The following is a 15,894-nucleotide window of genomic DNA, read 5'->3' as shown; positions in this document are numbered from 1 at the left end:
CAAGTAAGCCAAATGCAGAAGACCATAGACAGAGCAAGGCTGAAGAATAACATCTTTATTCTAGGCTTTGGTGCAGGCAAAGTAAAACTGAACTGAACAGAGGTCATAAACAGAGCAGAACAAAGCACAGGATCCAACAAGACTGAAATACTCACTGAAATAATAAAATGAACTGACAAGGAGATGAGGTGCAGGTGGGGAGACGGGTGGAGAAATCTAAGTGAGGGGAATCGGGGGAGGAAGAGGAGAACGGGAGAGAAGCTGATTGGCTGGGGAAAACACAGGATGCAGGGCAGGTGTGGAGGGAAAAGCAGGCCGTTGAGAAAAAACACAAAAGGCAAAAGCTGCTCTGGGCTGAACAAATCGAAAACAGATTCATGAGTAAACTAAAAGTCTACAATATAATCATGCGCAATCTTCTTAATATGTAAACCATCACTCATCAAACTGTCTCAGAATTACATAAATAGAACTTCAATAAGTGCACAAGTAACATTGAGCAAACATAGCAAATAAACTTTAGTATTACATTGTCAACCAAGGAACCCTTACCAAAAAACTAGAAACATAAATTGCTGATGAAATAAACATGAACCAATAAATCTGTCAAGCGGAGTGGTCTGCATATTAAGGCTGCATGTAACATAAATTGGACCGAAAGACAACTGTTGCTCTGAGATTCAGTTCACTCCTACAATTACTTTCTACAAGACTCAATGGAGCAAGCAATAGTGTCTCAAGTGGTCCTTAAATATAATTAGCAACTTTTCTTATCTGCCCTTCTCCCATCAGTCCAGTCTTAACAAACAGAGAGAAAGGCCTGAGGGCATCTAGTGGACTGGTGGAGAGACATAGAATCGGACTGGGACAGAACCATAACACAAATGGTAAATTGAATGTGAAAGTTCATTATGAAATTTTATGAATGTATTATGACAAGAAAACTCTTATCATATTCATACAAATTGAATACAAAAAAGTGTGTTTTACAAACACACTTTACACTGGTGCACTTTCATTTGCTACCTGGCAGCCCTCACCCAGCCTAAGTGGTGGAGCAAAGTGTGTTTACAATCCTCCAATGAGGGAACACACTGTGTTTGGTCTTCACTTGCCAGATTTACCCACTCTGTTTTGAGGCTTGCCTCCCGCACTGCAGGAAATAATGCAACTGCAAAATCTCATCTAAACAGCTGTTTGTAATGTTAGATTGGTCAAAACAGATACAAGACAGGAGCCTCACTTCAGAAATCACAGGAGTTTAACAAAAATGTTGCTATAAATGCAGGCAATGACATGCCGGTTTGTATTTCACACTTGAGTGCAAAATGTGTCATTTCCTTTGGGAGGTGAAGTACTCACTTATTTGGGTAATTATAGGAACCTATGAGGTGTCAATACACAATAAGAGGAAGTTGTTATTCGGTCCAGCCCCAATAGATTTGGGCTAAGACATGTACCAGCCTGGCTGGTCTGTGATGCTGTAAACCAAGCAGACAACAAGAGGAAAGAGATCTAAAATAGATCAAATTTTCTTTGGACAGAATACTTGCATGCAAGGATTTAGGGAGACAATTTATCTGATGTGAATCCACAGTGAATGTGAATATAAGTGGTGTAATCATCTTGCATTGGCCTATTTCAGCTTTAAGAGTGTACAGGAGTGGTAATTTATTGATTTCAGTTGAGCAATACAGTAGATCCTGTATTGCTTAACTGAGCACTTCACTCCCTGTGGAGGAAGGTGAGATAAGAAGAGATTAATACAGTAGCTAGATAGCCCTAACTGTCACTGTCACATTTGATATATAGTAGAGGCGCATCAAAACAGACATCCTTGGGATCTTCAGCTCTAACACTTCTCTCACATAGTTTTCATCTTGTTTTTTCCTTTGCTTGCATCTTTTGCTGCAGCAGGCGACTCAGCTCATTTTGCAATCACAACTGTCTCCTCCCTCCCTCAGCACAACTTTGGGAAACCGAAAAAAAAAAGAAAAACAAGTCTTCCTCTCGCGATAGTAGCTTGCTTATGCAGCCGCCATATTCTGTGACAGTATTTTGATTCGTATCTGCTGGAAGTGAGGAAAAAGAGAAAAGTGAAGGGCTGTCGAGGGGAGGGGGGGGCTGAAGAAGAGGAGCTGTCAAAAAGGTATTCCCGAGTCTCAGTCAAACAGCGGAGGGCTGAGGCTCGGTATCCCTCCCCTAACGTTATTTCGAGGACACACAAGGCCCGGGGCCTCGGTGCAGTTGGCTCTTCGTCTCCCTGGTAGTAGCTGGATCCTGCTCGGCTTCTCCTCTCCCAGCTCCGCGGCCCTCTGGAGGTCCGGCGGCGGTCTCGGGTGTTGAAGGCGGCCCGGGGAGCGGCGGCGTCAGCGGAGACGGGAAGGTAAGTTACATTAAATGAAGCTTAAATGAAGCCAGTTAGCAACAGCCGGAAGAATAACGTTTTAATAACGTTACTGTGAATTAATAAAACACTCCAGCGTCTTGTGCGATACGCGTTTTTACATACTGCCTCATTCTGTTTCAAAGAAAATGGAGAGAAGAAACTTTTCAGATGTGGAAAAAGTTTTTGTCCACAGCAAGCAGCTAGCATAGTTAGCTAACTTGAAGTGTTTGGGGGGCTGTTCCGTCTCGGCCGAGTTAGCAAATCACTGTCTAAAGTATAAAACTCATTCGTTATCTTCTCCTTCAAGTTCCCACTTAATATTAATATCTATTTATATATATTAAGGGTCTTTTTATTTAAGCATAACTCTGGCTGACGCTACATGTTTTGTAGCCCATGTTAGGCTACTTTTTCCATTGAGCTCTCCGTTGAAACGTCGCAAGACGAGTCGTGGATGGAAACGTTAAATCATAAAGTTGTAGCTGCACCTAATCTCATACACCGAGTATTTTATCTTTAACAAGCCTCAAAATTAAGCTGTCACACTGCTGTTAATTATGTATCCATTCGCCACAACACTGAAAGCTACATTTTTGTGTAAAATGTATATTATGAACTGGAGAAGCCCCTTGGATGAGAGGCGAAACGTCGTCAAGTATCTTCAAGTCCACTTGCCCTCGATTCAACCCTCCTTGGATAACCATGACCTGGATGACTGAGAATCTTCACAGACATAAAAATGTATATAGAGTAACCCAACTATAGCTGTGAATGTGTCATATATACAAGTTAAAGTATCGTCGTAAACGCCACTACATATATCCTGCCTCTTATCTTAATAAGAGATAATGCAAATAGAGCTTCTGAAGTCTAATATTTGACCATCTTAATGTTGCACCACTGTGGTCAAATTAAACCTAAAGAGACACAGTAGACTTTGTTTTTGTAGGAGATGTGATAAGTGAGTCTCTTCACCTGTCAGATATCTACATGTTTGTCCTTAAGTGAGATGTTCCTGATTTGTGGCAGTTGTGATTGAAACCGATAAGGGGGGGGGGGTTGGGGGTGGGTCTGAGCCTGTTCTAGCCAAAATGACAGCTCAGTTGTTGTTGTTGTTTGTATTGTTTGTATAGTTAAGAGGAGAGATGTTTATCCTGAGATAACCAAACCCATCACGATGATACTTTTCTTTCCTGTTTCATTTATTCTTTGTGAAGCCACTAAAGGTGACTGGATGGGCAGGGAGGCACAGATTGCAACTTTTTTTTTTTTTTTTTAAGTTACGGGTTTCTTCGTATGGTAAAAGTCATGCGATTGCAAAAAAGAAATACTGGAGTGTTTTTGAAGTATTGAAGGAGCATGGTGGAGTGATTTAGAAATTCCTTATGCACACAAAAGATCTGTGCGATATTAATCTTTCTGTCCTTCTACTTACTGGTTATTTTCATGCAGTCCAAACACATTTAATCACGGCGACTGCAATCGAATGTATCACAAATATTGCTTTCTTTTTTGATGACAGGTGTTTCATGTTTTTTTTAATTGCCGCGTGAGGTTATAAAAGCTGCTTTCAATTCATGGTAGTGTTAGGCCATTTGTGGTGGTCTACTTGGCACAGTTGAAACCCCTCTGGGTGTGTTGAGCCTGTGTTTCCCCATGTTGTATCACTTAGGCTGGCCTTGATATTAACACCAGCCACCAGTCAAATGATGCAAAATGCTGCTTGTAAGGGGTTTTCTTAGGGAGTTTTTCGCTTATTCGAATCGAGGGTCTAAAGACAATGATGTGGTATTGCTGTAAAGACCGTAAAGCCCCCTGCGGCAAATTTTTGATTTGTGAAATTAGGCTACACAAATAAAATTGACTTGACTTGGTTGTGACTGGAAAGTCTGTAAGCTCAACCAGCCAGTTTGGCAGGTAATCAACCTGTGTCCAATTAGTCTTTTTTTTTTTTCTTTCTTTTTTTTTTTTTTTAATTCGAAAACTGGCAGCTTAGAAATGAACTGGCCTTCTGAAATCCTGAATCCATGAGTTTGATTGTGGTGTAGTTAGAAGTCACGGTCAAAGTACAACCTACCTGACAGTGAGTTTTACAATCCAGGCTTCTTATTTTACTCTTTACCCTCAGTAGACGTTGACCGGTTTCTCTGCTTGGCTGCTTTGAGGCGGTCGAGTTTATTCACAACTCTAAAGAGCTCAGAACCGCTTCTCTGTCGGCCTCTAAACACCTCCAATCTAAACTGTGTTGTCATAGCTAGACTGTAAGAGTGTATATCACTCATTAGCAGCTTGTGCCTGTCTTGACTTGCAGTCAACATTGCACTTCCTGACCAATAAGCTGCCATGGCCAACTGTTTATAGGTGCAGACCCCTAACTGAAACCATGTGTGCCTGTAGCTGGGCAAATATGTTGCTAGGAGGCCTTGCTGATTCTCTTCGGAGACTCAGCAGCGATTGCTCAGCTCTTGTATGATAAGTGCTAAATCGGGATTTTGGTGAGGATCAAACACTTGTACAGAATGGCAGGCTGCTAATTGCTTTGTTTGGATGTTATTAAGCATATGCCAACAGGTTAAATCAACATGACTAAGTAACCGCACATATTACTGATCTCAGTACCTAAGTTGCCTTGATGCTTGTTGATCGAGGTGAAGAATCAGGCTCACTTGTTCTTGTACAATAAACAAGCAGGGCTAACACTTGTGTTTGAGGACTTGTACAACAAGCTGAGATTGTGGCGTGTTGTTGTGAGCTCTGTGCCGATACTTCAATCTTCTTTCCTGAAAAACCAGTTTCCTGATTTATCATTTGCAGTTTGCACAACTTATCACCAACCAGAGCAAAGGGTGGGGGTGTATATATATATTTTTTTCTCCTTTCACGACGGGAAGGATAATTACTGCATATAAGTGTGTTTGGATGAAGTACAAATGCTTGTTGTTTGAATCAACAGTGCAGAGTCAGTTTAACCCAGGAAACGATATTGGCTTACCTTTCTCTTTTTCTGTGCGTCACAACAGATTCTCTTTAAGAGGCTGCACACTCTGAAGTAGTGCAGCTACAACTTGATACATGTTCTTTCAGGCAGCTCTCTGCTCAGTGACCTGTCCACATAGGTTATTATACAGCGCGTGTTTTCTTCAGAGCAAACGTGTCAGGTTAAGACCTGTAATGCCAAATGGGATTCAAGTTATTGGAAGGGAAGGATCCATCACATTATGCCCATTGCTGTAGACTCAGGAAGAGGGCTTGGTGCTTTTAACCCTCCCCCACTCCAGTGTGTGGCTGTCAGGAAGAGAGGCTCTTATTGGAGCCCCCTCCCCCTGTCGAGCTCTCCTGACTTCTCCGCTTTAAATGGAGTCCTCCATTACACACTATACTGCTCTTGGTCCTCTCCAGTTCAAGGGTTAAATAGCACGCATCGAGGCTGACACCGCACGGTCCACTATACCTCTCGCTGTCTCGCTCGTGCTTTTTAATTTTGCGGCGTGCACTTCATCGGGTTTGCCACTTTTGCGGCGGCTTTACAAATGATCCACAATAACGGCGAGACGTGCGCGAGAACATTTAATTTTTGCTTTTCTCAGCTCTTTGGAGTTGAGCATGATTAGGCTTTATTTTGATACATTATAGCTGCATTCATTGATTTGTCTTTTGGTTGTGTTTCTGGCCACCTGATATATGCAAGTCCAGTAGAAGTTAGTCAGAAGGAAGTCCAGTCCAGAGGGATCCACTTTTTCACTACCTTACCAGTTCAGTACCAGTACAGCACACCAGTAAACAAGTTTAAAGGAAAGTAAATTTACAACAAGTGAATTAACTGTGTTTTAATGTAGTTTTATACAGTTCCATAGAACTTTGTATAAATAAGATACAGTATCAAATCATAAAATGTGATTTGAATCAAGTAAAACCCGATCAAAGAATGAGTGACTAAGAATATAACCAAGGATTCACTTCTCATACTCTCTGCTATGGAAACAATCTAGTCTGTGCTCAAGATTGCGGTTCTATACCCATCCATAAGTCAGACATTTGTTTAGCAGACGTGCTGACAAGCCAAGTTTTATAAGCCAAAGTGACTAACTGCAAAGGTGTTGCAGTAACACACAGATTAGGTAATGCAGATAAAGTAATGAAGATACATGAAGATTAGGTCATGCCTGATAAAAAAATGTAAAGTGTTAGAATATGAAGATGTAGATCGTTGTAAAAGACAGTAGTGATGTTCCCATAGCACTAGACGATTCCATTAAGTTCAAACTCACCTATCGTAAAATCTCAAAACATGTGTGCAAGATCCCCAAATCTGCACTGACGGATTAGTTGCTGATGCTTCTCCTGAACTCTTAGTGTCACTTTCAGTATTTCTCAGATGTTTGACGTACATTTAAATGTAGCTGCTTATCGTATTAAATGACTGCTTGAAATGTTGCTTACTTAGCTAACACAACTATTAAAAGCTCCTATTTAATGACATTAAGGTGGCACGGTTTGCATGCCAAACACATCGTAGTAATTGTGATGATCTGTGGTGCTGGCTGGGACTGAACTCACTTTGCTCATTTGTGTGTAGGAGACATGGGTGAAAACATCCTGCTGCTGATGCCTGATTTGCCAGGACCAGTGTAACCTGCAATTTGTAGATCCCTAGTAGTAACTGGAGCTTAAGTACGCAAAAGGGAACTATATTTTCATTTGGACTTCAGACTTGTAAAATTTGTGGGTAAACTTTGCCACACTGTGCAATTCAGGTGAACGTTGCTTCAGCTTGCTGTCGTCAGTCAGTTATTGCAACGCAGCAAACATAAGATTCAGTTCCACTTTGTTGGTCCTCTTTAGTCACGCCTTTGAATGCACCATACACTCTGCAGTCAAAGATAGGATTATAGCTCACCTTCTCATTGTCTCTCTCTGTACATGCATCAGTAAACAGGAGAAAAGTGAACCACATCCTACACAGAGATTGTGTACGTCTGCCCCTCCCCCATCCCTGTTACCCATGACCTGAGCGTTCTGGGTTTCATCACTTCTGGCTTTTTTCTATTCCTCTAAAAATGCTGCCATAGTTTCCGTAAACTGGCACATCCTCTGTCACAAAGTGAGGAGACCTTGAATTGCTTGGGTTGGTCTGATTCCTCAAAACTGTTAAGAATTTTTTGTTAAAATCCAGACATAGTAAGCTTTGCATGTACATTATCAACGCTGCCTTGGTTCACATTTGCACAGGTACAGGTAGGCACATATACACTTGGAAGCAGAACAGCGAACAGTCTTGTATTGTATGCACTGTATGGAGTTCAGTGTGAGTTTTGGTGCCCTGCTCACCTCTAGGTAGGAGGATTTACCTGGCAGCTTTCTGGTCCTTTCTTACAAACATCAAGGCTGCTGCTGCTCCATTTTATTAGAAATATTCACTACAAATGTTCTTGTTATGAAAATGTGATAGAGAGCTGTGAGAAACACAATTCAAATTTAAATGTACACTCACGCATGTTCAGCTTATTCATAGTTGTATACACGAGTAGATGAAATCCAAAGCATTACAGTGTATTGCATCTGCAAAAGAATAACACACTCATTAAGTGTGATAGCTATTTAATTGCAGACAGCCATTACAGTACTGCTCTCTACATATTTTATTTGTTTTTGGATGCTTATAAAGTTACTGTTAATCATTAAAACGTGATGGAAGCTTGTTGTTAGTACCAACAAGTATGCGGTTTCAACAATGAATGCAAGAAAAACTAATTTCCCATGTCAATGGTGTGTAGGAAAGAAGAATTACTAACTAAAATTGCTAATGTCACTATGCATTAGCTTATGTTTGGAGACAAGGGTACGTTAACCCCAACATCACTAACATTTACAGACTGGTGAATTGTTCAGCTAAATAAATGATCTCAAAATAGCCATCCCGTGTAATGGCACTTGTAAATCAGACTTGAACGCGGTGGAATAATTAAAGAGCAGCTTTTTCATGCTAATGAAGTGTTTTTCAAGTTCCCTTTGCAGAAACTCTGCTATGAAATAGGATAGTAGCGCAACCATCAATTAAAAGAATATAGTGAAGCTCCTCCGCCGGCTCCCTTTGGATGTAGCATTTAAACTAATTGGAACCAGAGCCGCTGGTGTGTTAAACAGGCATGTTTGGAAAGACAGCAGTGCAGCTCTTGAGACACTTCGGCATTGTTAGTGGGATCAGTGTTGTGCTTGAAGCATTCATTTCCACCCTTGTTTCTCTTTTATGATTTATTGGTCAATAGAAGCTACAGACCAGTAAGATTAGGCAGCCCTTTATTCTGAGTGCGTGAGTGTTTACTTCTTATTGTTGGGCTTAGGTTTTAGGTTTGATTTACTCTCACATAAAACCAGGTGCAAGAACTAACAGGTTCTGGGATTTAATTTGACAAGCTGGCCAGCTAGAATGGTTTCTTTTTATCCTGATACCTGTTACTCAATGTGAGAATCAAATATAATTCTTTGTTTTATTATTAGCGATTTAATTTCTGTTCAGTATTTAATATCTTTAGAATATAGGTCAGTTAGTCTATAAAAGGCATTTTAAGTTTTGTAAAGTACCATCTTTTTGTGTGTGTGTGTGTTGTTGTCCCTGTGTCACTTTATCATATGGAGTGTATCTCATTTACAAATGATTATTAAAAGTGAATCCATCATGGTTTATCAGTTAAAGGTCAAGCTGCCAACAGTGTGAAATTCTTCCACATCAGTTAATGGCTGTTATGAATTTTCAAGTAAAAACAGCTCTCACATTTCAAATTGGCCCTGTGTGACTTTTCCTAGACCCACTTTGAGCGCAAACCAGCGCTGTTCAACTTTCACAAACAAGCGATCGAATATTAAAGATAATTACATGTATCCATTCAGTTGCCTGTTGGCTTTCTCTTTCATCCACAAATCCTCTGGCCTTTCTAGTGTTACGTGTCACTGCACTTCCACATGAGCACTGCTGTTCCAACACGGGCTGCTTTTTGAATGTAACCCCTGAGTGACAGCGTACAGGAAGATGGTTCAGCGCTTATCTTTGGCCTGTTTGCTCCACAGAGCCCTGCAGACCGTAGCCTCTGCAGCAGGATACGTGTGTGTGACACAAACACTTCCTCCCACCATGCATCTCTGTCACAAACACCTCAGTTTGCATTTTCACATTTGGCCTCTTGCTTAGTTTTATATTTGGTAGGGATCATAGTGTGAAGTGTGTGTAGAGTACTGGAAGTGAATTATGTTCAGGCTTTTATTAGTGGCACTGCAGGTCACTCGGTATTTGTAAAGGTTGTTTTGAATGATGTAATTACACCTATGAGCGGTAGTAGGCTTGGACGGTATCTATTTTTTCATACCTTCATACCTTCCTGAGATTTCACCAGTATTATGAGGGTATTTGTGTGGAAAGAAACAAAACAAAACAAACAAAAAAAGCTGAGCTACTGATGATAGAAGTCATTGTAGCATGTATGACATTGTCTGGTGGTGATGTGCGGGTCCGGGGATTTTTATAATACCTGCGCCCACCCAATCCGTTATGACAGCCAATCCGCATCATTCGACCTGCAAAAATATGCGTCAATCAACCACCTGAACCTGACCCGACCTGCAAACCTCCAGCTGCCTAGAAAATACATTACGAGTGTTATGATCATCCAGTACCGCAGCGGAGAAACGGCTGAGTAAACGTCAGGAACAAAACTGACTGAAGGCAAGCAGATAAATATCAGTTAATAAATATCATTCACCACAAACATAACAAGACACGAATGTCTCTTATTTTGGCTAAAGTTTTCAGCAAAATTATAAACTTTGAATCACCGCCTCTGCAGTCTTCACTTCTTGCGGAGTCCACGAGCGGAAATGTGGACAGCGCCACTCTGCCATTGCAACCCACATTGTGGTTAGAGGGGGGATTACATGCTGCCTTCAAGTACTCCTCGTAAACTCTGTGTTTTTGACAGTATTGAAAATCATACTCTCGGGATTTCCAAATGCCCTGGTACACCATTACTGTGATACTGCCCAAGCCTAAGCAGCACTAATGTTTGTTTAAGAATTAGATTTGTGTTTGCTGTTACAAGACTACACTGTTCATAGCAGTTTATAGTAAACATGGTTCCTTTGTGGTGAGACTTAAAGACAAAAAGACACAATCATGTACCTGGTTATCCCTTCTGTATGATACATGAGCACAGCCTCCTCTCTGAGACGTGTGACTGGATGTGTATTTTGTACGATTGACAATCTGATAGGAGGAGTTAAGATATCTGCAGCGTCATCAATGTGCCTGTCATTGCAGGAATGTTGACCTGGTTTGTGTGGTCTCCTGTTGCCTCCTTATCCTGTCTCTCTTTAATCTTTATTACAGTCTCTTTCTGTCTTTTCTCTGCTCTGAAATAAATAGGAGACTACACACTGATCTTTACCAGAGTGTTTCCAGACCTTACGTGACATCCCCAACCTGTATATTGGTTTGTGTGAGGTTGGGTGGAGGTTAGTGTCCCGGTTTTTGTGCAGCTTGTCTGTGAAACATACTCCAGCTTCCTAATATTAAAGCTTATTACAGTGGCGGATACTATGACATGGAGGGATTCCACCAATTCTTTTTCCTTTCAGCAGTAGCTGGTCACATTACATGGGAACAAATCTCCTATATTTATTCTACACATGGATTAGAAGTGGCTTGTTAGCATTGTGAAAACATGAGATATTGTTGGAATAAATTCAGAATTTTCTTAATACAGGTCTAAGTGAGGAATTCTGAAAATTCTAACATACTGTTACTTTTAAACCAGCAGAGGAAACAAATAGTAGACTAAAACAGCTTTTAGGAATACAAACATGTGTTGGTGCAAACTGGAGTTTGATTGGATTATTAATAATTCTATGATAGTTAAAGGGTCAGTTCACCCAAATCACAAATAACATATTTTCTCACTTGTAGTGGTGTTTAGCCATGCACATAGTTTCCCATCCTTGGTTTCAACCAGGAACCAAATAGGACAGAACTTACTGAACCAAATAATGCATGATTTTTGAACAATAGCTTATTTCTCTCAACTCATCAAACTAGCAGAGTACTGAACTGCGTCTCTGAGCGTGCTCAGTGATGTCTGCTTGAGCCTCCACAGATTGAAAGTGCAGTTTGGCTGTATTTATCTTAAAGAAAGGGGGGTTGAGCTCATTACTGTTATCTTTTTCATTACTGTTGCTTACTTACTGTTGCTTTTTCATTAATACCAATACCAAGTTCCCATCAACGTCCCTCAACAGTTAAGCAACAAAGCAGTTAGTCAACTCCCTTATTCACATCACTCTGCTTGAAGCTCAAATCAAACATGTACCGCTCTAATGATTTGTAGATCAATTGATTGACAGAAAATTAACTGGCAACTATTTTGATAATCTCTCTATGAGTTTGTTTGTTTTTTTTAAAGAAAAAAAGCCACACTTCTGTGGTTCCAACCACTCAGATAGTTTTCTTAATCTTATGTGATAGTGAACCGAGTGAGTAAGTGAGACTGAATGAGAATAATTTTGCAGTGCATCCAAGGAACTGATGTAGTGTGAGTAAGCAGATTGTGAGTTTACCTCCCTGCTGCTTGTTTTCTACAGGATGGATACCGCAGGCTGCTGCCTTATCACTCCTCTGCTTATCCTGTGGGCAGGTTCTGGCCCCACGTACCCTCTGACTCCCTCTAACTTTTCCTCACAGACGCACCACAGAAAGCTTGTCTTATTCTGTGCTGTTTGTAAATGCCATACAGGGACTGCTCTGTCCTTCATCATTTCTCCCACAGTCTGCTTATGGTCTTTCATCTCTCTCAGGTTTTTGTATTCTCTAACGATGGGAAAGGGCTTTGATCTGATGTCCTATCAGTAACAGCGTGGGCCTCAGGCACTCATACTCCCTTGCTCCCTTGCTGTCTCACTCTGAAAACATATTGTCAGGGTGTGGTGGACAACGGAGTCCACCCAGCTGAAAAGCCTTTGTTTGTTGTGGTTCAGCTTTGCCAAGGGCAACTGCCTGTGTGGGTCTCTATGAAATTCTTGTAGCAGTAGTGGTCTATTAAGTTAGACCTTTCATTTGTCAGTGTTTTGCAACCTTTTGCATCTCCGATATAACCACCTGAGGTCCGGGATGAAGAAAACAAGCCTTACTTCCCGTAACACTTGAGAGGAATCTTTTTTGCCCTCCACTGGAGATTGCACAACAGCAGTGCAAACATAGTCACAAGTAAAGCTTGTGGGACCTTCACCCTTGGATCTGCAATATGCAAACAGATCAGCTTTTTTTTTCTTCCGCAGAAACAACTTTCTATAACTAATCAGAGATCTAGCAGGGAGAGAGGAACGCGCTGGATATAAGCTTGTAAAAGTTGAATCAGCTGAAGAGAGGGGGAAGCTTTGTACTTTCTGCTAGCTGCCCAAAGTCTCCCTTTGTATGGATTGTTTCTGATAGTTTCCCTGTTCTCAGTTACTGATCTGTGGAAACTCTTCTTGAATTTAAATAAGGGAAGTGTAGTGCACTGTGCAGGGATATCCCTGGGTTAGCTGAGTCCACACCCTTCCCCCATCCTCTTCCCCACCCCCCATACACTTTTCCTCCCTCTCTTCAATGGTGCCCTTTGGCCTCCCAAACCCACTGGCCTTCCTCCGCTCCTGGTTAGAGATGTCATAACAGAGCCACTCTGCTGTGGTATTCCTTAGAGGAATGTGCTGCCTTGGGTTCTGGTGTATGTGTGTGTATGTGTTTGGCTGCTGTCTGTGCAGCGGATCAGGTCAGGCCGGCGCTGGCACCCTCCTAGGCACACCTGTTGGTGCCAGTCTAGGCAGAACCAGTGCTGTGTTGTGTCCCTCCTGTCCTCTGCAGGCATCAGCACAGCCGATGACTGCCTGCACACATTGAACCGCCACACATGAGCCAACTGTGGGTGTGTGGGAAAAGTGAGCTGGCAACATGAGTTTGCCCATACCGCAGTATAGAGCATTGATGGTTGATTGAGCCACTTAAAGTATCATAAAGTTGGCAATAAGTAAAACGTTTGCTGCTATATAGTGCAAAATAACAGTATCTGTGGAAAACCAATACAGCTGTTGATCATTACCTGTGACTCAACGATTGCTTGGGCAGGTGTTAAGATATCTGGCTTCCACATCTCACTTTGCAGGCTATACTTTGTTTAGGAACAAAAACTCAACAGCCCTTGTAATTTCCCCTACTATTTGCATTTTCAACTGAATAACAGACAACACATTTCATTCCCTACTGCTCCCTTTTTAAAACAAGCTATTTCTGCTGATTAATCTATTTCTACTAGCCTGTGCAGAGGACCTTTCATGGTAGAAGATTAGATAGTGACAACATAACTTCGATTTTCAGTGACAGTTCGGGGGCTGATACAAATAGTTTGACTTTCCAGCTTTTGGTTTTATTTAAAGGAGTATTCACTTTGTGTTCAGTACAGAAAAAGCTCAAAAAGGTTTAGCTCAGCTTAGCACAGACTTGAAGCTAGGGCTACTCAATTATTGCAAAAATCATAATTACGATTATTTTGATCAATATTGATATCACACTTATTTAACATGATTACTCAATGACTTTGGAAACACACATTTATTGAACTTTTTTAAAAAAACTTGTCTTTTTAACAGTTTAGTCACTATTTTAATATAAATTACATATATTAATGGTGTATATCATAGTATGTACTATCATTTTTAATTACTACAATAGTTGCACCTCTGCTATCAACTCTGCTCTAACTGTAATTCATCTCCTGTACTGAATAAGAAGAATAATGTCAACAGAAGCTATCATTTAAAGATATTAGCTGGTCTATGCTGATATTGGACATGTGAGGAGTCCATGCATGTATGCAGATTTATTAAGAAAAGTAAATGAACATTAAATAACAAAACCAATATCCAAGTTTTTACAAAATAGTTGCAATGAAGGACAAAGTCATGTCTGGTGTGTTGTAATTATCCTCCACTATCCTTATTATTAGTTTGGACTTTTCTATTATTTTTACTGTTGATGTTTAATGTTACAACGTTTGCGGCCCCCCACACACACAAAAGGTTCCCATTTGAACAGTGTTTCTAGTAGGACGTTCTTATTAAACTGTCCGCAAACATGGAGAGCAGTTCACTAATTTTTCTTAGTACATAAGGGAAAAAAAAGCATTAAAAGAGACGGACTGTAATTTAAAAACATGGGCTGTAGAATATACCCCATGTCTGGTGGCGTAAACGACTCTGGAGTGAGAATGTTCTAAATCAATGACTGTGTTGCAGTGGAGGAAGTGGAGGGGGCTTTATGTTTTCTGTTTTCTGTTCCTTTATTGTTTGTTCACAGACCATTTTATGATTAGATTCCAGATTATTAAACAATGTGGTCGTATTGCCTTGTGATGCAGACACCACTGCGTAACAAATCTTGCACAGTATTAGTTGTTGTTCCTCTTTGGACTCCTTGAAATCAGAGTGAAACCAGAGTGTTTCCAAACAGCTGAATCGATTTTTACCTTTCCTGTTGACCAAAGGCTCTCTCTCTGTCATCTTGGCTCGAGCTGAGCTAAACATGCCACAGCCTGGCTGAGAGTGAGTTTGGGTGAAAGTGCACCGCTGTAAAGGAAAGTGGTGCGCTGGATTTTTAACACAAGACAAAACAAGAGCATCGTTGCAGAACGGAATGTGGCACAATAATCGTTTTATCTCGTTTACCTTGTTTTCATGATCGTTGGATGCCAAAATTGTAAGTGAAAGTAAAATTCGATTAATCGCTCTACTTGAAGAAGGGGAAACTGTTAGCCTAGCATCAACACAAGTGAACACACCTTCCAGCAACTCCAAAACAACTGGTTTACATGTTGTATCTTGTTGGCAAACTGTCAGAAATGTATCAAGAGCCACCTGTCTTTGTTTTGTTGTTTGACCTGGTATATCACACTATGAGGACAGGACTTTTGAGATGCTGCGTTCACCACACTCAGCAGCTGTTGGCCAGCGCTGACTACTCTTAAAACCACCGTGTCTCATTTTTCATTCATTTTTTTTTTTTTTTTTTTTAACTTTTGGTACAGCCATGCCAGCAGTTCCAGACCTGTAGCCTATCACTTTACTGGACACGCAGAGATGAAACTGATGTGAAATTCTCTGTGAGATGTGAGGCAGAAAAAAAACCTGCGTATCTCCCAAAATGTCAGACTGTTCCTTTTAAATTATTCAGCAAATATTCACCTCATAGATCAACATTCTCAGACTTAAAAAATGCACTAAGTAGTCCCTTGTGTTGATGGGAATGATTTGCTCTGTTATGTTAGTAAAACATTGCACATGGGATGTACTGAGAAATGGTTTGTGATCCATTTAATATAGACTCTCTAAGCTTATCACCAATAACAGAAGGCTTGAGCTACTTTTTGATAGTTGTGATGATATTAGACAAGTTTGTATTACAAGCCAATTAGCCTGATTTAGGGGAAAAGGGC

The 15,894-nt window shown here is 40.8% G+C and overlaps 1 protein-coding gene across 5 annotated transcripts in view; it reads left to right on the top strand.

The window, feature by feature from the left end:
• The first annotated feature begins 1,012 nt into the window (after nt 1–1,012).
• Nucleotides 1,013–15,894, top strand: part of tab2 (TGF-beta activated kinase 1 (MAP3K7) binding protein 2) — a 43,271-nt gene continuing 28,389 nt past the window's right edge. For 3 of the 5 annotated variants that reach the window (XM_067571926.1, XM_067571927.1, XM_067571925.1), the window contains exon 1: nt 1,013–2,386. The gene's annotated coding sequence lies outside the window, so the exon portion shown is untranslated. The remainder of the gene's footprint in view (nt 2,387–15,894) is intronic. The other 2 variants (XM_067571929.1, XM_067571928.1) reach the window with 1 other exon arrangement.

The sequence above is a fragment of the Thunnus thynnus genome, chromosome 18, assembly GCF_963924715.1.
Source record: "Thunnus thynnus chromosome 18, fThuThy2.1, whole genome shotgun sequence".
Lineage (NCBI taxonomy): Eukaryota > Metazoa > Chordata > Actinopteri > Scombriformes > Scombridae > Thunnus > Thunnus thynnus.
The sequence above is the reverse complement of the archived record's forward strand: the minus strand, read 5'-3'. Positions and strand labels throughout refer to the sequence as shown.